A 24,286-nucleotide genomic window follows, 5' to 3' on the forward strand; every position below is an offset into this window, starting at 1 on the left:
GAGGGTACACAATAGAAGAGTATTAGCAAGGGTAACTTAAAGGATAAAAAGTGAGAGAGAGAAGAATATATAGATTTGACAAAAGCTGTAGTCAGCTCTAATAATATTAGATAAAACAAATTTCTGAAATAAAAAACTTGAAAATATTTAGTAACATAGGTCATTACTATAGCAAACTTGATATGTCTAATAATTTTATATTTAATATTTTTAGAACATACATAGTTTTGATAGCTAATCAATTGTTATTTAAGATAGTTTAATATTTAGAATTTAAGTAATTCTGATATCTGTATCTCTAGATTTTACCTTGCTTGTTCTAATTTCAAATTGGTCTATGAAGTGAATTTGTACAAACATAGGCTTCACAATGATTATTGTTTAATCTAATTAAATAATAACTTAATTATGCCTATGGCTAAGTTAAATAATACACCCATTTTTTGGTTCAAATGGTATTGTTTGTTTTCTTAAATAAAGCTATTTAAACAACATTTAAAAAGTTAAAAAAAACCCTCCAAACAAAGAAAATCACAGGCCAAATGAGTTCACCAGTGAATTTCACTAAAAACTATATAGCCATCAATCCTATTCAAATCTTCCAAAAATCTGAATCACAGACATTTCCTAATTCATTCTGTGAGGTAAGCATTACTTTAATACCAAAGCCAGACAAAGGAAACACAATAAAATTGAGAATGACATTGCTGTGTGCATTGAGACATAACAAAAAAGCCAAAGATTAAGGATTACTGACGACCAGCCCCACAATATCACAGTCTTCAGGGCAAAATAATCACTTTTCTCATGCCTTCATTTTGAACTTCTGTTTTTGGCAATGGTTCTTCAGCACTAAAATCAAGAGCATAAGAAAAACAATAAAATGATCATTTGTACTTCATCAAAATGTAATACTTGTTTCCATCATATTACTTTAACATAAAAGAAAAAAACTGCAACCTACAGAATGGGAGAAAATATTTGCAAGTCATGGATCAGATAAGGGCTTATTATCCAGAATATATAAAGACATCTTATAATTTAACACAAAAAACCAAACAACTAAAAATGGGCAAAATGTGAACATGTTTTCCTCCAAAGATGATGTATAGACAGCCAATAAGGACAAGAAAGGATGCACAATTTCATTACTATTAAGGAAACACAATTCAATAAAATAAGATACAACTCCAAATCTACCAGAATGTCTGTTATTGAAAATTGTAAATAACAAGTGTTTTAAAAGATGTTTAGAAATGACAAGATTTGTTCATTGTTGGTGGGAATATAAAATGGTGCTGGTGCAGCTTCTGAAGGAAAAGTTTCTGTGGATCCCCAGAAAGTAAAGTATAGAATTATCATATGTCCTGGCAACACCACTTCTAGGAATATACTCTAAAGGCATGAAAACAGGGACTCAAACAGATATTTGCACATCAGTGTTCATAGCAAGATTATTCAAAATAGCCGAAAAATAGAAGTCACCCATTGTCCATCATCAGATGAGTTGATAAACAAAATATACTGTACACATACAATGGAATATTATTAAATCATAAAAGGATTGAGGCTCTTATACATGGTATAACATGAAAGAACTTGAAGGTACTATATTGAGTGAAACAAGCAAAATGCAAAAGGAAAAGTATTTCATTGATATGAGATAATTACAACATGCAAATTTGTAGAGTCAGAAAATAGAATACAGATTACCATGGGCTGAGGTGCGGGTAGAGAATGGGGAATTGAAACGTAATTTGTCCAGAGTTTCTGTTCTAGGGTTATTGAAAACTTAAGTAATATATCGTTGTGATGGCAGCACAATATTGTGAATATTATCAACACCATGAATTGTATATTGGCAAGTTATCAAAATGAAAAATTTTAGGTTATATATATTTTACAGTGTAAACAACAAACAAACAGAATTATGTGAAAGAAGAGTGAACTCTAATATAAACTATGGTAGATGGTTGAAAGTAAATTTATAATAGTATTATTTCAACAATTGTAAGAAAAGTACCACACTGATGCACAATGTCAATAGGGAGAACTGCATTTGCGAGGTGGTAGATGAAATCTCTGTACATTCTGCAGAATAAAAGAAAGAAAAAATATGTCATTATACTTCCTTATACAAAATGTAAGGACCTAAACATTTCCAATTTCATTTGTCCCTTTTCATTTCAGTCATTGATTCCACATATATATCTTAACTATCTCCATATGACATTTGCATTTCATTAACATTTGCACTAGATAGAACTATTTTACTTTTTGCCTTGACGTTTGTAGATTACTTTTCTTCTACTCTCATTGCTCCTTATGAGAAGTCAGCCATAACTGATGTATTCCCCACTCCCCCAGAAGGTCCCTCCTCCATCCTCCATAGACCCATGACATGTATTTACCCTATCCCACTCTGGATGCTGTGAAGTGTGGCTTTGCATCTTTCCTTTTAGGTAGCTTGGTTAGGATATGCTTCTCTATGTGTATGTGAGTTTTTATATTGGATGCATCTTCTTTCAGACATTCAGAATTTCTTAGTTCTATAAGTGACATCTTTTCTCCAAATTTTATGCAACATCACTCTTCATATTCAACTTCTTGTCCTACTTAGGCTTTGTTCGTGTTTATTTAAAATGCTTTTTGCTGTCATTGTTGCTGTATTTGCTTAGCTCCTCAGTTTGCAAAACATTTATTGACCTGGTTTCAAGTTCACTGTTGCACTCTTCAGTAGGCTCCAATTGGCTGTTGTACCCTTCCGGCAAATTTTTCATTATCATATATTTTTCTTTTCTTTTTGAGCATTTCTACTTAGCACATTATTTTAGTCTGTTTTTTTTTCTCTGCTCTAATTTCCCATATACGTCATCATTTGGATCATGTTTTCCTTAAGTCAGTAAGTAAATGTTTAAAGCTCTTTTAAAGTAAAGTACTTGGTCATTGATGCAAACTTTGGGCTCATTTTGAAATGTTTCTATTAACTTTTGTTCATTAACATGGTTCACATTTTCATGCTTTGTCTTATGTATTGTAGATTTTTTATAAAATACTGCACTTTGTGAATGATATGTTGTAGGGAATTTGAATTATGCTATCTTTCCATAAAGTGTATTGACTTTTGTTCCTGCAGGCAATAATTTACTCACAATGTCACAATGTCTTTTAAACCACTCAGACTTTGTATTATTTTTTATTAAGGAAGATACGCTCTGTTTTGTCTTCAATCTTAGGGCATGGTATATTCCTCAGGTATTGTCCTTACTACAATTTTTTTTGGCTTAACTCCATGCCTGAGTTAATCAATAATGTTCATCATACTTTTGATGGTAAAGTACTTTGACCATATCGAGTTTCTCCCAACCCTTCATGACCTTTGATATTCAAGTACTGCCCTCAGCCAGATAGTAGTCTCTCCTGGCTGTTTGTTCTCCATCTGCACAAACACAGGTCAACATTCACCTAAGGACCTACAGCAAATCCAAATACCAACGTTTGAGGTAATTTTGTTTAACTATTTTTAACGTTCCAATTTCAGTTTTGGAAACCCAATATTTACCTCCTCATCTCTGTAAAACCTTTATGCTCTGTCCCTAATTAGCAAAGCAGTACAGAAAGAATGGCTTAATATGAGGCCCTTCTCATATACATCTATTATATTATGGATAATTGACCTGCCCTGTCTATTGTCAATGATTAAAAATAGTTTTCACATGCATTTTAAACAGGTTGAGAGTGGTTTATGGTTGCAGGGGAATTCTTGGACTACTTACAATGTCATGGCAGAAGCCAAAAACTGACCAAAGATTTAAAATCTCTTCTGATGTCTAAGACAGAATGGTTTGATCATCTAGTTAGATTTTTTACAATTATCATCTTTCCTTTCTTTCAAGGCTCATTCTTTTTTATTTTTTGACTTCTCTAAGAATGCTTCTTTATCTTTTCTTCTTGATAAATATTGTTTGGTTTCATTTGTTTGTAATTCATTGTTATTCTAGTTTTATCATTTTATTTCTCCTAGTTTCTTAGGTTAAATTAATTTATTTTATTCTAGGAGTAGAAATAAGATTATTTTAAACTATTGTTACAGGTATAATAACTTGAGAATTTAATATTTCCAGTAACCATCTGAGTGTCACTTTAAATCATCTGCAGTGTTATGCATTATTCATATCAATATTCTTTATATAAGTATTCTAGAGTTAAATATTTTCATTCCTACTTCACAAAGAATAAGGTAGGCTTTTATTTCACCAAGAATAAGTTAAGCTTGTGATTTTAGTTTAACTTTTTTGAATTTTCAAATTGAAAGGTCTTCCAATATTTGTATTTTGAATGTCAATTTTAATATATTGTAGTTTTCTTAGATAATGTTAATAACTTTAGAATGTGAAATTATGTTGAAACTTTTGGACAGTTATAACAAATTCTATAAGTTGTCTCAGATACTGGGAAAGTAAGTTTTCAAAGTTTTTATGCAAATTTGTTACCGTGGACTATATTATTCAGTATTTGCAAATATGTGGAAGCTGTTTTAAAGGTGGATTAATTAGACATAGATGTGTTTTGTTCATTATGCCACTTTATTTTATTCACTTATTCAGTTAATAATTCATTGAATAGCTACAATATACTTGAAATTACATACACAGTTTAGCCAAGAAGAAAGAATATTTTTCTTCTTGACACCTATATTCCATCTGGAAAATACAGAAAATATATAAAATTAAGTGATTTGCCATTTAGACTATGAAAAATAACTTTAAAAATTGAAAATATAGGGCAGACTGGGAGATGAGAGATTTGGGGGCAATGGCATAACAAAGCAACTAGAAATAGTATGGTCAGGGAAGGAATCAGTGAAGAGATGGCATTTGAACAAAAATTGGAGTGGGAATGAGTTAGTCATAAATATTCATAAGAGGAGAATGATCCAAACAGGGGACACCAGTGCAGAGGCCCTGGAAAGGAGATGAGCACTGTAGTTTGAAGAACTTTGAGGAGGTCCATCTAGCAAGAGTGACACACTACCACATGTGGTGTGGGTCAGTAATGAACCAAGATCATAATAATGAACTAGGTATAGGTGGTGATAACTTCTATGGAGAAAAAAATACTAAGTAGACACTGTCCATGTAGACAGTAGGGTTAGTTCCCTTAAAAACATAAATCCAGAAAATTCTTCAAGGATTATGTCACATTTGAGCAACTTGAAAGAAGAAATTAAGTTGAGTCATAAAATAGCTGAAAGAAGTGAGGTTCAGACAAATGTAATAATAAAAACAATGTTCTATACCATTAGTTACTTCATGTCATTTTATTGCAATGTTTTGCATCATTTTATTTTTATAAAATTACATAAAACTGTAATGTATTGATTTTGTATTTTGACTCTGATAATCTTAATCTTTTTAGAATGTATTCTTCCTAGCAAATTAAAAAGTAAAATTTTATCTAATAAATGAAATTTCATTATATTAACAGTTCTATCCTGTTTTGAAATTCTTTTCCTACCTTATGTGTTCTTGCTTATTTAGTTTCTTTAGCTATTTTTAGATATTTGTTCTACTTTACTTTCTCAAATATCCAGGGAATTCTTGACTTCATTTGTGAACGAACCTCTAAACTTTGTGTATGAATATGAGTGACTTCAAAACTACATTATATCAAAGTATTAATTTAATTTCATTTAGCTTATATGCATTGAACACTTTGGCTTTTAAGAAATTCTTGAAATGTTTCTTGACATAGTATTTTCAGAAGAGAAATCATGTTTTAGTGAGCTTGATATAAAAAGTATCTTAATGAAGGTGGGCCATGGTGGCTCAGCAGGCAAGAATGCTTACCTGCCACGCCAGAGGACCTGGGTTCATTTCCCGGTGCCTGCCCATGTAAAAAAAAAAAGTGTCTTAATGAGAGCTGTCATCGTCAGGATCATGTATCAACTTGGCCAAGTGGTGGTACCTGTTTGCCTGGTTGGGCATGTGCTGGCCTGTCTGTTGCAATGAGGACATTTCATAGAATTAAATCATGATACATCAGCTGCATCCACAGCTGATTCCATTTGTAATCACCTGAGGGGAGTGTCTTCTGCAATGAGTGGTGCTTAATCTAATCACTGGAAGCCTTTTAAGGAGGATTCAGAAGAGACAGGCTCTCTTCCTGTTTCAGCTGGTGAGTCTCTCCTGTGGAGTTTGTCCAGACCCTTCATCGAAATTGTCAGCTTCACAGACTGCCCTGCAGATTTTGGACTCTGTGTTCCCATGGTTATGTGAGACACTTTTATAAATTTTATATTTGCAAGTGTTTCCTGTTGATTTTGTTTCTCTAGAGAACCCTAACTAATACAGGAGCTAAACAGATCATAAATTCAAGGAAAATAGAGAGTTTACAGGAACATTGCCCAGGTACCCAAAACTAAATAGACTTTAATGAAAGTTAAAAGTAACTTCATTATTTCCAAAGTCTGATATATAAAACAAATTTTAAATTGAGCATATTTATCAGCATATTCAAAAGGAAACTGTACCAGGCAAATTTCATGCAGTAGGGGTTTTCTGTATGGTGTGGGAGAGAACATGAGAATTGAGAGAACAGAAAGAAATAAAGAGTAAAGAAGAGGCAAGGAAATGCATGGTTCATTCTGGAAAGGGTGATATTACAAGGGAGCTATAGGGAAGGTCTAGAGAGAATATCTAGAAAAGAGGATGTTATATCCCAATATAGAGAGAACAGTGAGAAAAGTCAGTATAGATATTTAAGCAAAATTTTGGCACAAGTAAAATATATTACTGATTCTTATGATGAACAAGTGAAAGTGTGACATGTTTAGTCCCCTACAACAGAAGAGCAGGAGCATAATGCTTTTAAAATGATAATTAGATAATCTTACTAAACATTAAATAATTGAGAAAACTACTTTAAATTTTCTATATAAGAATATATATTCACTGCAGTTGCAGCATAAAAATAGTGCATGCAAATTAGAACCAAGATAAATATAAATAATATGTGAAAGCTGTGATGTTTCATACAATAGTTGAACATTATATTTAGAATGAATGAATGAAAAATTTTGGTGTAAAAATGTATGTTTAATAAGTGCCAATGATGATAAAATATTCAAGGCAACCAGTCTTAACCATATACTGTGATTTTAAGGAAAAAGGCCCTGATGTAAGCAAAATAATAGAACAACTATAATAATATTATTTTCTCAATTGTAACCAATGACCACGCTAAGGCTTGTGTTAGTTTTGGGGAACTCTGCATTTCCTACATGATTTTTCTTTGCTGGTGGCATGGCCCAAACTTTGATTCCTAAAGGATCAAGATGATCAGTAATTCAACATGGAGTGGGTTGTCTTAGTATTCCATTAATTCTAATCATGAGATAAGGCAGTGCTAAGAGGAGCCCTAAGGGATCTCTTATATTTCAACACATACTATCTCATTTCCATTAGCACTCCAATTTACCTTTGATAAAATCAAACACCTCTAGGTAGTACAGTAATTGTGTTTTTGCCTATTGATTCAGAGGCATGTGGAGATCAAAATGGCCAGATGGCAGTCTTATGTTCCACTTATATGAAATAACTGTTATGTCACCTGGTGGAAGCATTCCTCCTTCCGGGGGACTCTGGTCCAAGAGAGCATAAGATTACAAGGACAAGAAGCAAAATGTTCCAAGTGAATCTCATGGTAATAGTGATGTGCCAATCACCTTGTGATTACTGCACACATGAAATCTGGCTTTTGGAGAAAAAGTACTATTAAGCGCACTCTGATTTAGAGAATGTAGAACCCCTGTAAAACATTTATTCAATTCTGCAATGTATTGTTTTCCTGCTGGCACTGTGACTGAATCTTCATTCAACCATTTCATAGTTCTGTCATTCTAGCTGACTTAAGATGATGGAGAACATGGCAAGGTCAGTGAATCCCATGAGCATGGACCTGATACACATAATTCATTTTGTTGTGAAATGATTCCTCAAGCAAAATCAAAGCTTATTCAATACCATAACCTTAGATAAGGCATTCTATAAACACATCGATGGTGTTAGCAGAAGCTTTGTGTGCACAAAAGTTAAAATAGTAGACCAAGTAAATGTTTTTTCCAGTAAAAACAGAATGTTAACCCATTCATGGATATAGTGAAGAGAGTGGCTACCTGCTCACAGGTAGCATGGTGATCACCTTGGGGAATAGCAACAAATGGAGAATGAGTGTTAGTCTCCACTGCTGATAGACAGGGCATTTAGCAGGGACTATGGCCAGGTCAGTCTTAGAGAATGGAAGTACATGTTGCTGAGCGTATATATACAACATGAGGATACACATGTTGTATATCCTCCATCCATAATACTGTGGTCATTTTGTTCATAAGCCCATTGGAACTTGGGGTGGTTGGAACAAAAGCCTGAATGGAATTCACAGCACAGTTCATCCTATCCACTTTTTTATAAAATCCTCCTCTGCAAAAGAAACTTCCTGGTGAGCATTAACATGGGACATAAATATCTTCATGTTTTCTGCCCATTCATTAAGTTCTGTCCACATATCTCTCCCTCATGCCAGTTAGTCTCGAATTTTCCACTCATGTTTCCCCCAAACCCCTAACATAGAGTCAAGACACTGGCCACAGTCCATGAATATGTATACACATGAACAACCTCTTGCCATTTTTACTTACAAGAAAAATGAACAAGAACACTGCTTGAATTTTTGCCCTTTGGGATGCTTTCTCTCTACCACTCTCCTTCAAGAATGTCTCTGAATAGGGCTGTAGTGCTGCAGCTTTCCACTTTTGGGTGGGGTCTATATAATGTATAAAATCCTCTCTAAACAAAGTTCAAGCTTCTACTTTGTGTAAGGAACTCCCTAAGAAGTCATAGTATAGGCTGGGATAGAGAAAGTAATGTAGAAAGTGTGAAGGCCATGGACATTTGATCCCCTTCTTCAGTAAATTACTTGTGCCTTCTTTCCCTGTCATAGCCAGAGCTCCTATAAGCCACTTCCATTTGATGATGAAGCACTGCAGTGCACACCAAATTAATGTCTTAATGGTTCAGACAATACCCATTTCATAACAGCAGCTCAGGCCCCATGGTAATTGGGTGGCCCATGGTTAAGTATTTAGTCTCTCCAAAGGCCCCACAATAGGTCAAAAGCTGTTTCCAAAAGGAGAGTAATCTGCAAATTATGGCAAGCTTCACTTACAGCTGCACCACATTTCTCATACAAAGTCTCCAAACAGCATCTCTATGTGACACTGATATGTCAACTACCCCTGAATATGCTGGATCATTATGGTCTGCATTGCAAAGTAGTTTCCATGACAGTTTGGACTTGTTTCAGAGCCTCTTTTTCTTCTTGTCACCACTCAAAACTTTGAAACTTTTTGGGATACTCAGTAAATGGGCCAAAATAGCACACCCAAATGATATGTTGCCTCCACATTCTTTAGAGGCCTGGCATTCTGCTTCTCTCTCTCTCGCTTTGGTTTTAGAAGGTGCCAGAGCTAACAGATTTTCCTTCACCTGAAATGGGATATTTTGACACAGCATTCTCCTTTTGATTATAAATTTCATGGATGTGGAAAGCCCCTAAATGTCTGCTCAATTTACTGTTCATTCTCTGACATGCAAATGCCCTATCAATAAGCCTAGAATAGTCCCTACTTCTGGTCAATAGGTTGAATCAGCATATCATCAACTATGGAACACTGTTAGAAAGGTAATTCTAGCAAGTCATCTGCAAACTAGATTATAACATAGGTCTGTAAATCTACTATTCCCCTGAGGAAGGACAGTGAAAGTTTTTTACTGACCTCAGTAGCTGAAAGCCAATTAAAAAGTAATGGACTAAAATCATATTTACCAAATCAATAGCTATATACCAAATACCTGAGGATGTCTTAACTTGTCCAAGCAATGATATCATGTCTAAACCTCAGCTTCAATTAGAATAACTAACTGGTTATTTTTATGAGAATCTACTATCTTCCTTCAATATCCATCTGTTTTCTGCACAAGGCAAATAGGAGAGTTGAATAAGAGCATGATAGAATCACCATCCCTGCATCCTTCAAGCTAATATTGGTGGCACTAATCTTCACATATGTATGTGAATCTTTTTCTAAACTCTCTATTCAGTTCCCTTGATCAAGGTATCTATCTATTCAATAATACCAACTCTCTTGATTATTTTAGCTATTTTGATAAGTCCTAAAATCAGGTTATGTAAACCTCTAAATTTATTCTTCTTTTTCTAAATTGTTTTTACTATCTTAATCCTTGGATTGTTCATATTAATTATAAAATCAGTTTGTTAATCTCTGCAAAAATGCTTCACTTAAATTTTAATTGGGTTGCATTGAATCTATAAGTCAATTTGATTACATTAATTAATAGATCTTTTGCTCCAAAAAGACTCCCTACCCATATCATATTTTGTTGTTTATTTATTCAAATTCCATGGCCACATTTACCTATCCACTAAGTTAGAATCTCATATATTTTTCAAAATTATTCTGAGTGTTTTTTATACTCAGATACTGAGTTTATAGCCAGGTACTGGTGTATTGATTACTATTTGAGATACCCAGGACAAAGTAAAACCACATAAAACTAAAGCATATGTCCCTTTACTCTAGAGAATATCTCCAATTCTAATATTCTATCACATAGACTATTACAATTATCTGTCTATTGTCAATGACTAACTCTCCTGTTAATACTTCCTATCCATATGTTTACTCCTCTGTGAGAATCCTAATGAGCTTAAATATCTCTCATGCAACAGAAAGAGTAATACTGTAAAATATAAATAGAAAGCAAAGCAGTTTTATTAAACAATTATGAATTTCATAATAGATTATGCTTTCATATGATTTTATAATATAGATTTATATGGATTTTTGAGAAATTAAAAAGATTTTATTCTAAGAAACAGGAAACTGGATTTCTAGGAATTTAAATTATTAACATAATGACACATGGGTTATACATATCAGTGCTAGGACTATGTACCAGAAGATAATTATTTGATTTATTTTCCAATCTTATGCTATATAGTTTTTCCACTGATGGATCACTTTGTATTGAAAGTGCCTTGCTGTACTTTGTGGTTCCAGAAACTTTCACTCGTGTATTATACAGGAAAAAGTCTCATCTCATTGCTTTCATTTTGCAGAAGAGAGTTTCTGTGTTTTCTCCTTGGGCATCACCTATGAACTTAGAGATGAGCTTAATTAGCTGTCATAAGTATCCCAATGCATAATGTTCACAGTGTATTGTAATCGAGTGACCAGATCAGTTCCAAAAATAGGAAGAAAACTTTTCATCACTTACACAATATTTTAGAACTTTATTTTATTTTACTGTTATCCTGAATTTCAAACTAGACTATATGCTTTAATATTTAAATGGAAAAAGGGTCTCCTAGTTTACTCAAAGTTGTATTAAAATTGAACCACATGCATTTTATGGAACATAGCTGGGAAAATAGGGAGTAGTCTCTATGTATTTAGGTCAATAAATAAATAAGAATTTTCCTTTACTTTTCTTGAAGAAAAATAATAGAATAGTACAGTAGAAATAAGGAACTATATTTACATATTAAAAAATACATAAATATAGAAAGAACTAATTTTCAACCATATATTTGATGTATGACTCTTTGATAACATAATTTTATTTTCTGACAGGATTTTAAATGAATTTTTAATTTAGTTTAATAGTTACCTTATTAATTTCAAATTCATTTAATTTTATTATTTAAAAATTTCATTGTCTTGTAAGTTTGATGGATTTATAAAAAGAATTCATATAGAAAAGGATCATGGCTTATATTGTCTCTAGGTGACAATCATTCCAGAATTTGTCATGTAACAATGGAATTATATATATAGTCAAGTGGCTTAGCATGTGGTGGGAGAGAAATCTGAGCTTGAATCCTGGTTCTGCTAATTAACTGCATGTTTTGGTCAAATTATATATCAAGCTTCACATGAGTCTTCTTATGAATACAATCATGCTTAATTATTTAGTTTTCTGATTGCTACACAGATTATATAAAATCATTTTCAAAAAATCCCTAGCCTTAATAACCACATAACAGTATGTGTGTTCTTATGTCTGTATACTACAATCTGAGAGATGTAAATAAAACCATTTTCTCAACTCTCAGATAGTTGAATATCTATAATTTAAATAAGAGTTGGATATCTAAGTAAGAATTGAGAAAAAGTTTTTATTCATATCTTTTGACTTAATATTAATAAAATTTATGATATATATTTTTCTAGTTTCTATTTCCTCTTAAAGTGAAATAAGCTACACACAAACACAACCAGTTTAACAGTCCTAAAATAATAGCTAACAGCAATACTTGTTTGCAGACCAGAATGGATGAAATAGCTACACTCCATACACTTTCTCTACTCTATTTTCAGTTCATTATTTTGATAGTATGTCTGTAGTAAGGCCTGATTTGCTATAAAATATGCCTTCATTTGTAAACCAATTTCTTGCTCTATAGAGAAGATCAGTCACCAAGAAAATTACATTCTCAAGAGTATTAGGAGAATTTAAGTAAAACATGCCATCATACTACTGACATGTGCATAAGCAGGATGTGGTAAAATAGAAGAGATATTTTGGTCCCATATAACATAGAATATTGGTGTTCACTTTTATTATCAATAGAATGATATTTACCATATAGTTACTTTCATATAGCAATCATATAAATAACTTAAAGAAGAAATATTTTGCTTCAGTTTTAGGGTACATTCATTGCTTAATGCTTTGATTAAAATTTTGATTTTATGACTTCCCAGTTACTTATTTTATTTATTTTTTATTTTTTATTTTTTGCATGGGCAGGCATTGGGAATTGAACCCGGGTCCTCTGGCATGGCAGGCAAGAATTCTTGCCTGCTGAACCACCGTGGCCTGCCCTCCAGTTACTTATTTTAAATAAATAAAATTTGAATATGGTGTTTCAATTTTGTACATCTTTCACATATAATAAAAAATTTAACTTAATGCACATATTTCAGTGAATCTCAGAAATAATCACTCTGCTATGTTATCATTTTCATGAAGTTGAATAGGACATGTGTATAATTTGGGTCCTAATTAGTTATTTTTGGTTTGGAAAGATAAAATTAATTTTCCAAGCTTACACTCAATAACTGATAAATCAGACATTTTAATACAGGGTTAAAGAGGTTCTTAATCCTCCACAATTGTCTTGTCTGAGTCATGTTAGTGAAGTGAAGTTAGAGTTGTAATGTTGCTGAAACTTTTGGTATATGTTAGTCAAGATGATTTATGTAATAGATCCTTTTAACAGACTATCTATTGATGCAATTTTCAAAATTTGCTTGCCTAATTTTATTTCCTTTCACTGTGCTTTTTCCTGTCTTCCTAATTCCTGTTTTGTGCTAACATTCCTCAGTAAATATTTCTGTATGTAGCCTATGGATTATTGTAAGAGAAGAGAATGAGAAAGTTTAGGGTAGAGAGAAAGAGAGTGAGGAATTTTTTTTAACAAAATGCATTTTTGTTATATACAATAATACATTAATATGTAATGTATTATTACATATTTATAATAATTTACAATTTACAATTGTAAATAATTGTAAATTGTAAATTGTAAAAAATATAATTATTTACAATAATTACATATTACATTAATATGTAATTATATTAATTATATTATTAATTGAAACCTTTATAAATTATTTTAACTTAGCCACTCAAATCAGGTTAGACATTATTATAAGATTTATGTGTTTGTGTTTGTTTTCATGAAACAATATTAGTTGCCTAAAAGTATACAAAGATAGGAATTAATTAATCATATATATATATATATATATATATATATATTTGGGTTTTTTTTTTTGCATGAGCAGGCACCGGGAATTGAAACCCAGTCTTTGGCATGGCAGGTAAGAATTCTGCCACTGAGCTACTGCCATGCTGCCCCTTAATTATATATTTTTATTCTAGTATTCTTTGCATCAAATGAGCATATTTTTTCTTTAACCCCCAAATTATGAAGCTATTTAATTTATTTATTAGAAAAAAATTTTACTTAGATCAGCAAGAGCCTTCCTTGGTAATAAAAATGTGGTTTTCTTCTTCCAATAAATTTAATATGATTTGTGCATTATTTTCTCAACATATGAACAACTCAATATAACAAAAACTCAGTGTGTTTTGTGTTATGGATATAAATAATTTGTGGGTCACTGAATGCAGCTTGGCCCAATCCATGACATGTGCTTTATTCCTTTAAACACTGGAAAATACAGGGGCTAATGGTTTAATATTGATTCAAGTACCTTGGTCTATGACACACTGAAGGAAAAACAGGAGTTACCCTGCTGAAATCTTGTTTTTATTTATGGATACTGGATTAAATTGTTTTCAATTCACTTACAGGTTCCTTTTATTTAATTATTTATTGTTGGCATGCACTCTTTCTCTTCATATTCCAGTGAGTGAGAAAAGTCTGATGGCATAGAGAAGAACATCAGAAATCAGGTAATTCTTAGGGCAAATTTTATAATTTAATTGTGTCAGCAATAGCTTTTAAAACAATTCTATTAATGATCATTGGGTAATATTTATTTGACAGTTATTTAGAAACTACATAAACAGCTATGACATTTTAATGAAATATCTATGTTCTGTTTTTGGCAAAAATAGTTCTCAAAAAACAATCCAAGAAACAAACAAACAAAAAAATCAATCTAAGGTGTGGCATGGTCTGTACCACGGAGGAGGTGGCAGCACTGGTAGCAGAAACCAGAGAGGCAGGGTGCAGCAGAGGGAGCTGCAGTGCATGGTTGAGCAGCTATGGCTCAGGCTACATGAAAAAGGCTTTATTAATGATAGACAACATCATCTCAATACTCACCCAAACTGCTTTGTCACAAAAGAACTGACTGACTGGCTGATTGAACACAAAGAGGCTTCTGACAGAGAGATGGCAATTAAACTCACGCAGAAATTAGTAGACTGGGACATTTTTCAAGATGTGTGTGATAAGCATAAGGAATTCAAGGATTTCAAATCTTCTACCACTTTAGAAAGGATGGTGGCATCTTCTAATTGGACAGTGAAGTGAGGGCCTTCTTGCAATGACAAAATCTATATGAGAAGCTGATGAGCCCTGAAAACACACTCCTGCAGCCCAAGGAGGAGGAAGGGGTGAAATATGAGTGTACTTTCATGGCATCTGAATTCTTGGATTGGTTGGTTCAAGAAGGTGAAGACACCACATGGAAAGAGGCAGAGCAGCTTTGCCACCAACTTATGGAGCATGGCATCATACATCATGTGTGCAAAAAGTACCTGTCTGTGGACAGTAATTTTCTCTCCCAGTTCAGAGTGAACTTCCATCGGAGGCAGAGACTGATTGAGCTGCTCAAGGGAAATTCCCATCCTTCCAGGGAACCCATGACCGTCCTTTCTGCTTGAAGAAGTAAAGTCATGACAATTGAAGATCTAAGAATGTTATGTCAGTCAGCACCAGCAAGGAGATCAAGATCATGTCTGCAGGGAGGAGGAGCAGCATGAGCAACTGTGGCAGCAGTGGCTGCTTCAGCAGCAGCACTGTGCTCAGCAACAGCACCCCTGTATTCTGCAACCCCAAGTCTGTGTTAAAGAGACCTGTCTCTTCTGAGGAACTCCTAACTCCTGGGGTCCCCTGTGCAAGGAAGACATTCACAATTGTTGGTGATGTGGTTAGATGGGGCTTTGTGGTTTCAGAAAGTAAGCCATGCCACATCCAGGCCAGGGACCCCAGTGGCCTTGCAGCTGCTGCCAGAACGAAAGTCTGTCAGTTTGTCACCTCCGCAAATGGACTCAATGTGCTGCATGTAGACTACTGGACCAAGAATAACCTGATGCTGAGGGACCCAAGGACAATTGTCATGGAAGCCATGAAGGAGTTAGAGTTCTGAGCAAGAGAACCTCCCAGCTTGCTAGTGACCTAGGGATGATCAAAGCCAGGAGAACACAAAGCAATGCAATAGGCTTTCATGCAAATGGATTGCTTTGGGCAAATGGACCTTTTCTCTGTATATATGCATCTTAATTTGAATTGCAAACACTATTTAAATGTGGAAGAACCAGAAAATACTTCTTCAAAAAATTATGTCAGTGTAGAAAACTTTTGGGAAACAGATTTGTCTACCTGGTAGAATTGCCTTACTAAATTTCTATTTGTAGTTCTTACTCTGTTTTTATCTCAATTCAGTTTGCAGAAATTTGTTGAAATGCTTTTCTTGACAAAAAAGGCAACATGTTAAAATTCCCTTCTTGGAAATTGATAGAACATTGTTTACAGACTTCAAATGTATTCTCACAAAAATTAGCATGAAACTGTTTAATAGTAAATCCAGATTTTACCTAACTTCAAATTAAAGAACATGAACAGTTAGCTAGCATTTTGAAGATGGTTCTAAAGCATTCAGGTACTTAAAAACCATCAAAAATTATTTTTGCATAAATCTTACCTTTACTTGCAACTTTTAAATTCATGTTTTCAATCATGGCATTAGCTTAAGAAACAAAACAAAATTTTGTGATGCTATGGGGTGGGGATGGATAGGGCAATACTACTTAAAATTGTGTGCCCTCTTATTTTATTTTTCTGGGCCTAAATCAGTTTGGTCTTTAAGCCAGCTATAAAAGCTTTCTAATTAATCCTAAATGTGTTGAAAGTAAAAGCACAAAAATTTTAGTGTAAACATAACTGAAATTTGAGTTTTCTTGCAAGATATCACTTAACAGGTGTCACTTTTTCCAGTTTTTGTGCCACTTATGTTCTAGGACTTGGTACATGTGTGATAAAACTTGAAACCCTAAATTGCCTTCATGGCCTAAAATTTTACTAGCTTTCTGGTGTAACATGTTCTTACAACATGACATGCTGCTTATAGGCTAGAGGGGGGTGGGTAAGTATTTTTCCCCCAAATCACCAGCTTGTGCTGTAGCTTTTCAGCTCACTTGTATATATGAATGTTTCTTCTTTTGGTCTATGGAAGAGTGCATTTTGGGATTGGTACATAGAGCAAATTCCTCAAAGTGCCAAATTAAGAAGACAGGGAATGTTAAATTATTTTTAATTTTATATAATGAATTTTGAATGACCAGGTTCTTATCTTATCACACATTAGCAAAGTAAAATACAAATGCTGTACCTCAGTCATTTTTTTGTGATAGGTTAGCACAGCATATTTGTATTGGTGGAATGTACATATCATGCTAAAAATGTTGTATAAATTTAGCTTTTCTGATTGTTTGGTTTTACTCAGAAAATAGAATTTGGAAATAATATGGAATGTGTAACATTAATCCTGTCCATCTACATTGGAGAAATATTGTCTTAGTGTGTTTTCTAGCATAAGCCAGGTTCTGTGCTATAACATTTGACATTTGTCTCCTTTCATCTTCATCAGATCTCTGAAAGGTAGGTGTTATCACCCTCAAGTTTTAGGTGTGAGAACTGCATCTCAGCCAGATTTGCACTAGATCCTAAATTCACACATTTGCAAGGGCTACTAAGCAATGTGGCTTGGATTCAAATACATGTCTGTTGAATGTTAAAGCCCAAGGGATCTCAGATTGGTGGCTTTTAGTGTTTCAGGAACTGAGCTGAGCACTTTACATAGCTTATCCTTATTGACCTGCAAGGTCAATATCATAATTATCCCCTTTGGAAAATGAGGAGACTGCCCAAGGTCACATGCCTGGTAAATGGGAGACCTTCCCATTCTTCTTTAAAAGTTTTTTTAAGATCTTCAAAATATGAGGCTTAAAGGCTCTCTGTCCTCAGATATTCATTAACTTATTAATTCATTAGTTTATAGGAAGATGGAACTGTTTTCAGAAATGGTATGTTCTTGCCTGCTATTGCTATTTTCTTCTCATATCTCAATGCCCATTACCTTGGACCCCAGCATATCATGATTGCCACATAACTAAACTAAGCACTGACAAACCTCTCTTCACTCCACACAGCCTCCTACCCTATGAAGTTTCTTTTTGTCAGAGGATTTCATTGATGCTCTTGGTCAAATGAAAATGAAGGGAGGAAAAAAACAATATTATTTCCTTTAGCTCCCATTACCCTCAGTTTAAAGTCCAAATGCCAGAGGATATTAAGTGCTTAGCATTGAAAGAGCTTTCCTTAGCTACCCCTGAAGCCGATATCAACAACTTCACACTGTAATTAGATTGGATCCTCCTACTTTCCTAGGGGCACTGTCTTTACTGTCTGGCTATAGCATGGGCATACTTCTCTCTGAAATGTTCTTCCTTCTTTATCTTTGTCTGGAATGTTTTTCTCTTCTTGACTCCCCTTAGATATTATCTCCTCTGAGAAGCCCTTGCTATTCTCCATTTCTTGATGCCATTTTTCTGCATTCCCATAGAGACTTTTGTCTGTGTTATAACATTGATGACATTTCCTTTGGAACTGTGCCTTTACAGGCCTCTCTCATCCATTATACTCTAAGCATCATTCTATGCACTCTAAGGGGCTGTGCCTTGTTACCCAGGGTGTCTATTCCTTTCTCCCAGCTCAGTTCACAACATATACCAGCTCTCCATTGCTGCCTAACAAACCACCCCAAATCATGGCATATGACAACACCATTTGTTTTCTCTGTATTCTATGGGTTGGCAGCCAGGACAGAGCTCAGCTGGGATGGCCCACCAATGTATCAGGTGTGGTGGATTGGTTTCACATCTACATTTGTGATCAGTCAGCTGGTCATCTGGCTGTATGGGGGCTGGTAGCTCCCAGATGGCCTCATGAATATGTTTAGTACTTTGGTGGGGCTATTGGCCAAGGTTCTGTGGTTCCACTCCATATAACCTTTCCCCATAGCTAGCCCAAGCTTCCTCATTAGGTGGCTGAGATCTAATTGGGTGATGGGAAAAGCTACAAGCCTTTGTAGACTTGCTTAGAAGTGATACAGGGTCACCTCCATGGCCAAAGCAATTCTCAAGACTAACTCAGAATCAAGGGGCAGAGAAATAGACTCCACCTCTTGATGGAAGGAGATGTGAAGATTTTGTCACCATTTTAATAATACCATTTTAGTAGTACTCTATTTGCTGCATAAGTGACCAAGAAGATACCAAATCCTTGGGAAAGTTGGGCAATCCAGATGCCAATTACTGAACAATGGCTGGGTAGTAGGGGAATAATAGGTTGTGAATAAAGCCTAGTGCCAAATGAGACTTCAAAGTCAGAAACTTCTGACATGATAGTGACTGCAGGGGGCCGTGAAAAGTAAGTGTGTTTAGTCTTCTCATTTACCGATGAGGAAACTAAAGCATGGAATTGATGATACCAAACTTTATGAGGCTTACTGGGGCCAGAGTCTGGGCCAAATGCCAGTTTCACCTTCCAGCCCTATGGCTTTTGTACTATTGCTGCATTCAGAAGTTACAGTAATGCAATGAAAATGGGCCTTCAGCTCTAGGTCATTTATAAAATAAAAGTGGTCATTGCTGGGTTGTTAAATAATAGCATAAAAAATAAATAATGGGGGTGATAATTTGATAATTGACCTGCTATAAATTATTTTAAAAAGTTCTTAAATGTAACATGAAGAACTTTCCTTAATTAGCAAAAGTGATGTTCCTAAGAGCTTTCATTCCATATGTTGGTGTGTGCCTCTGTGTATAATCTTCAAATAGGTGAGTGTATTGTGTGTGAGGTCTCACTTATTGATAACCTCTGAGATGGCTTTTTTTGCTCCCTTAAAAAATACTCTTAATTTTAATTTTTTAGGTGTTTGTGTGATGTGTTTATATGTTTGTGATGAAGATGGAAGTGATCTTTGTTTCTACACTAGCATAATATGTGTTGTCAATGTAAATTTGAAAGTGACATTTATTAATTGTATTGTGAAAGACGAAGTTGCCTTTAGGTTTGATCCTATTGTCTGATGTCTATTAATAATCTCTGTTGATCAATTACATAAATTTATTAGGGGACTAATTTAGAAATGATGGGTAATATTGAGAAGATACCCATCCAGTGTAGATTAAATTTAATCAACTTCATGCCATCTTTTTAAAAAGGGCTGTGTTAGAGTGGTAGAAATTAATATTTTAAAAAACCGCAGCTTTCACTTCAAATCAGAATCTTACATTTCCAAAAACTCATTCCTTTCAAATATGTTGTGAAAAAAGCTGCTTTAAGGCCCATTTTAAACTGATGGTATTAACTGTTCTCTCTTGCTGAGTATTAATCCTCTCCCATTTTGATTGTCAATTATCAGAAACTCCAGAATATTTTGGTTTTGTTAATTGGTTCATCTACTGATGTCATTAATCATAGTTTTACTCATGTATGTCTGAATTTCATGTGTAATATATTTTTCCTCAATTTGATACCAAAAAGGACAAATCTACAGTGGACCAAAATGAAGTTCTTCATCAAAGTTATCAGATGTTGTTGTAAGATGCATTAACATATATATTAATTAGTTTGAGATTTATTTGCTGCCTTTATTAAAAAAAATTGTAACACCATACTGGAAATTATAATATGAAATAGGTATGCATGTAGCATGAAATAAAAGTTAAATTTTTAAAACAATGACTTTAGGGTTTCAGCTTTTCCTGTCTTTTAAAGCAGATTAGCTATTCTTTTCTAAATCCTAAGAAAAGTTTGCATTATAAAGCTGGTCTTATAATGTGCCAGAAAAAATACATGGGATTCATATCTAATTCTCTAAAGTAGCCAAACATGCCATATATAAAACTGCTTAATGATAGATGTTTTCTGAAGTTCTGCTGCCTGAAAAAATGCATTAAAATATTTTTCCGTAAAATACAATCAGTCCAAGGACTTTGCAGGGATAATGAGACTATGAATAAGGAAACACCTTATATTGTCATTAAGTTAAAATTTGAACAGAACAATAAAGGTACAATAAATTGCAAAGGCCAAAATAAGCAATTTATTGATATGCATTGCAAGAATGAAAACTGAAAAAAAAAGACATTTGACTGTGTTTTTTTGCAAATACATTGCATTTACCTCCAGGGTACCTTCTGAAGGCCTGTTCACCATTGTTCTTGAAGGACTAATGGAAACATCATTCCCAGAAAAGAGCACAAAATTGCTTGGTATGAAGGGTTTACCTTAAGGCAAGTTGTAAATATAAGTCTAACTTATGACAAATTGTCATTTGGAAACATTTTTAAATTATGTAATTTTTACACCTGATTTGCATTCAAATTTAATACTATATTTGTGATATGAATGCATTTGAAACATTTTATAATTACAATGAGCATTAAATATGGCCAGTATTCAGATGTGTGCTCTCCATTGTAACATTTTTGGATTTAAATTTGAAGATAGTGTACCATGAGAATAGGATATAGGAAACTGATAGAAATAAACTGAAAACAAATATGTATATTGATAGTTTTTTGAAGATTGATTTAAACAAGTGAATGATTTCTTCCTTTAAATTACACAGGGAAATTCATCCAATTGGGCACAACATCTTTGTCAATGCCTTGGATATCATTATTCCCTTCCAAGAAACAAAGACAAGAATATAGCTGTGTGGACTCTATGTTTACAGGTTGTTGTCTTGAGGACATATACCTATAACATGAAATGTTGCCATCTGACTTGGATACATAAAAGATTCAGTTGAATAATGTGACTCAAGTCATGATGTTTCTATTCAAGGGCTTCATGGATGATTTTGGCATGCAATTTTTACTATTTTTGTTATTTCTAAGAGTTTATCTCTTTACTCTGGTAGGAAATTTGGACTTATTGCATTGGTCATTCAGGATTCCTGGCTCCAAGATATAATGTATTATTTTCTGGGTGTTTTGCCATTCTTGGATGCTTGATAGTCAATTTTCTGGCAAAGAAAAAAGCCATTTCATTTCATGGATGTGCAACACAGATGCTTCTCTTTGTTACCTTTGTGGCCACAGAATGTTTTTTATTGGCTGCAATGGTTTGTAATCACAAATTAGCAATCTACAACCAACTGCTGTATTCAGTTAACAATCACAATGAGTCTAAGTGCCACTCACCATTGCTTCCTATGTTAGTTGCATTTTGCATGCTACAAAAATGAGAGCATTTTTCATTTATTTGTTCCTAAAATTATAAATGAGTGTATTCAGCATGGGGATCACCACAGTATAAAACACAAAAGCCACTTGGCCCTTTCCCAAGGAGTAGGATTTACATAGTTAAAAATTAATAAAAATAGTAGTACCATAAAAGACAGTGACTCCCAGGTGTTGAGAAGCAAAAGTAGAGAAGGCTTTGCACTTTTCTGAAGTAGACTTAATTATTGGGAGAGTAGACAGAATGTATACCAAGTGTATTGTGATAAGATACACCATTACAACTAACAATGAAGAGAGTATCACGATTTTAGTGTCACAAGTGTCAGTGTGGGACAGGGCTAAAATAGGGATTAAATCACAGAAAAAGTTATGGATTACATTGGATTTTCAGAAATTCAAACTGTGTATTTGAAGAACATTCTTCAGTCACCTTTCATTCCTTGACCTCTGTTACTGAACAATCATCACATTGAACGGTTTAGAGAATGACAGGAGCTGTGAAGTTGGAGATCTAGGCAAACTATCATAGTCCCTGAATCCCCCCCCCCCAACAGCACTCATATATATGAGCAGAAACAGCATAATGGATACATGCTGCATCTCTTCAGAATCTGTCAATCCCATGAGGTTGAAGTCAAATACATTTGTGTCATTCCTATTTCACATAGTGTTCAAACTTTGTAAACTGTTGAAAAATCAAAGGTGATACTTGGCATTTATGATTTCAAAAGACTTTTTATGTTTATATGAATGTATTAAACTGTGTATGTTGCCAGAATGTAATATAAAAGAAATGGAATGGCTTTAGAAAGGAAATTTATTGTTACAAGTTTATAGTTCAAAGGCCATAAAAATGTTCAAACTAAGGGGGGAAAGGGTAGTTGAGTGGTAGAATTCTAGCCTGCCATGTGGAGAGCCAGGTTCAATTTTCAGTCCATGTTCTTCCCCCAGTACAAAAAAAACAAACAGAAATTCAACAATTGGTGCTGCAATACTGCAGTACTCACGTGGAAAAATAATGAAATGTGACCCACCATACAGCATGCAAAAAAAAAAATAGTCCAAACTAAGGCATCCAGAGAAAGATATATTCACTCAAGAAAGGCCTTTGGGTCCAGAAAACATCTGCTAACTAGGAAAGCACATGACTTGTATCCTCTGATCCTTTGGCTTCTGGTTTCAAACATCTTCCATGGGGTCATTTCCCTTCTGTATCTCCAAATGTCTCTGTCTGTGACAGTTTGGAAGCAACTGTTCTACAAGCATCTTGCACCTGAGGTTTCTTAAAATTATTTCCCTTTTTAAAGGACTCCAATAAATTAACCAAGACTCACCTGGAATATGCAGAATCACATCTCCATCAATCAAAAGTCACACCCACAGTTGAGGGCATCACATGTCCATGGCAATAATCCAATCAAAAGGGTTTTTTTTCCCTAAAATAGTGAATCAGGATTAAAAGTAACATCACTGCCCTCACAAAATTGCATCAGAAAAAGACATGGCTTTCCTGGGGGTACACGACAGCTTCAAACAAACACATTCCAGACTCTAGACTTTTTACTGAGCTCCACCATCTCCAAGATTTAGGACAGTACCTGGGCTCTTTGCCATTTCTGGAGCACATGCTCAACACCCTCAGAACAATGGATTATCACCAGGCTCACCCTAATTCTGCTGCTGGAATACAATATACCAGAAATGGAATGACTTTTAAAAGGGGAATTTATAAAATTACAAGTTGACGGTTTTAAGGCCATAAAACTGTCCAAACTAAGGCACACAGGGAAACATGCCTTGACTCAAGAAAGGCCATTGGGTCCAGAAAAATTCTATCAGTTTGGAAGACATGTGGCTAGCATCTGCTTGTCCTTTGGCTTCTGGTTTCACACAACTTCCACAGGGGTATTTTCTTTCTGCATCTCTAAACATTGCTGCCTGTGTCAGCTCTAAAGCAAATGTGCTCTGAGCATCTGCATCTGTGGTTTCTCCAAAATGTTTCCCCTTTCTAAGGACTCCAGTAAACTAATAAAGACCCCCCTGGAATTGGCTGAATCACATCTCCATCTAAGAAAGTAATCACAACCAAAATTGGGTGTGTCACATCTCCATGAAAATAGTCCAAT

At 34.2% G+C, this 24,286-nt stretch overlaps 2 long non-coding RNA genes and 1 pseudogene across 3 annotated transcripts; 2 read left to right on the forward strand and 1 right to left on the reverse strand.

Annotated features, from left to right (window-relative positions):
- Positions 1–649: 649 nt before the first annotated feature.
- Positions 650–23,593, reverse strand: LOC143683015 (uncharacterized). Its single transcript, XR_013175401.1, has 3 exons — positions 23,495–23,593; positions 2,024–2,091; positions 650–852 (listed from the first exon to the last, which is right to left on the reverse strand). It is a non-coding gene; the product is annotated as an uncharacterized LOC143683015 (long non-coding RNA).
- On the forward strand, positions 3,409–14,844 carry LOC143683004 (uncharacterized). 2 transcript variants are annotated; one of them, XR_013175399.1, is made up of 3 exons: positions 3,409–3,503; positions 14,466–14,567; positions 14,733–14,844. It is a non-coding gene; the product is annotated as an uncharacterized LOC143683004 (long non-coding RNA). The 2 variants fall into 2 exon arrangements; XR_013175400.1 differs by having other exon boundaries at positions 3,410–3,503; positions 14,522–14,567.
- Positions 14,869–15,991, forward strand: LOC143678112 (DEP domain-containing mTOR-interacting protein pseudogene; annotated as a pseudogene).
- Positions 23,594–24,286: the final 693 nt, after the last annotated feature.

Source organism: Tamandua tetradactyla, chromosome 1, assembly GCF_023851605.1.
Source record: "Tamandua tetradactyla isolate mTamTet1 chromosome 1, mTamTet1.pri, whole genome shotgun sequence".
NCBI lineage: Eukaryota > Metazoa > Chordata > Mammalia > Pilosa > Myrmecophagidae > Tamandua > Tamandua tetradactyla.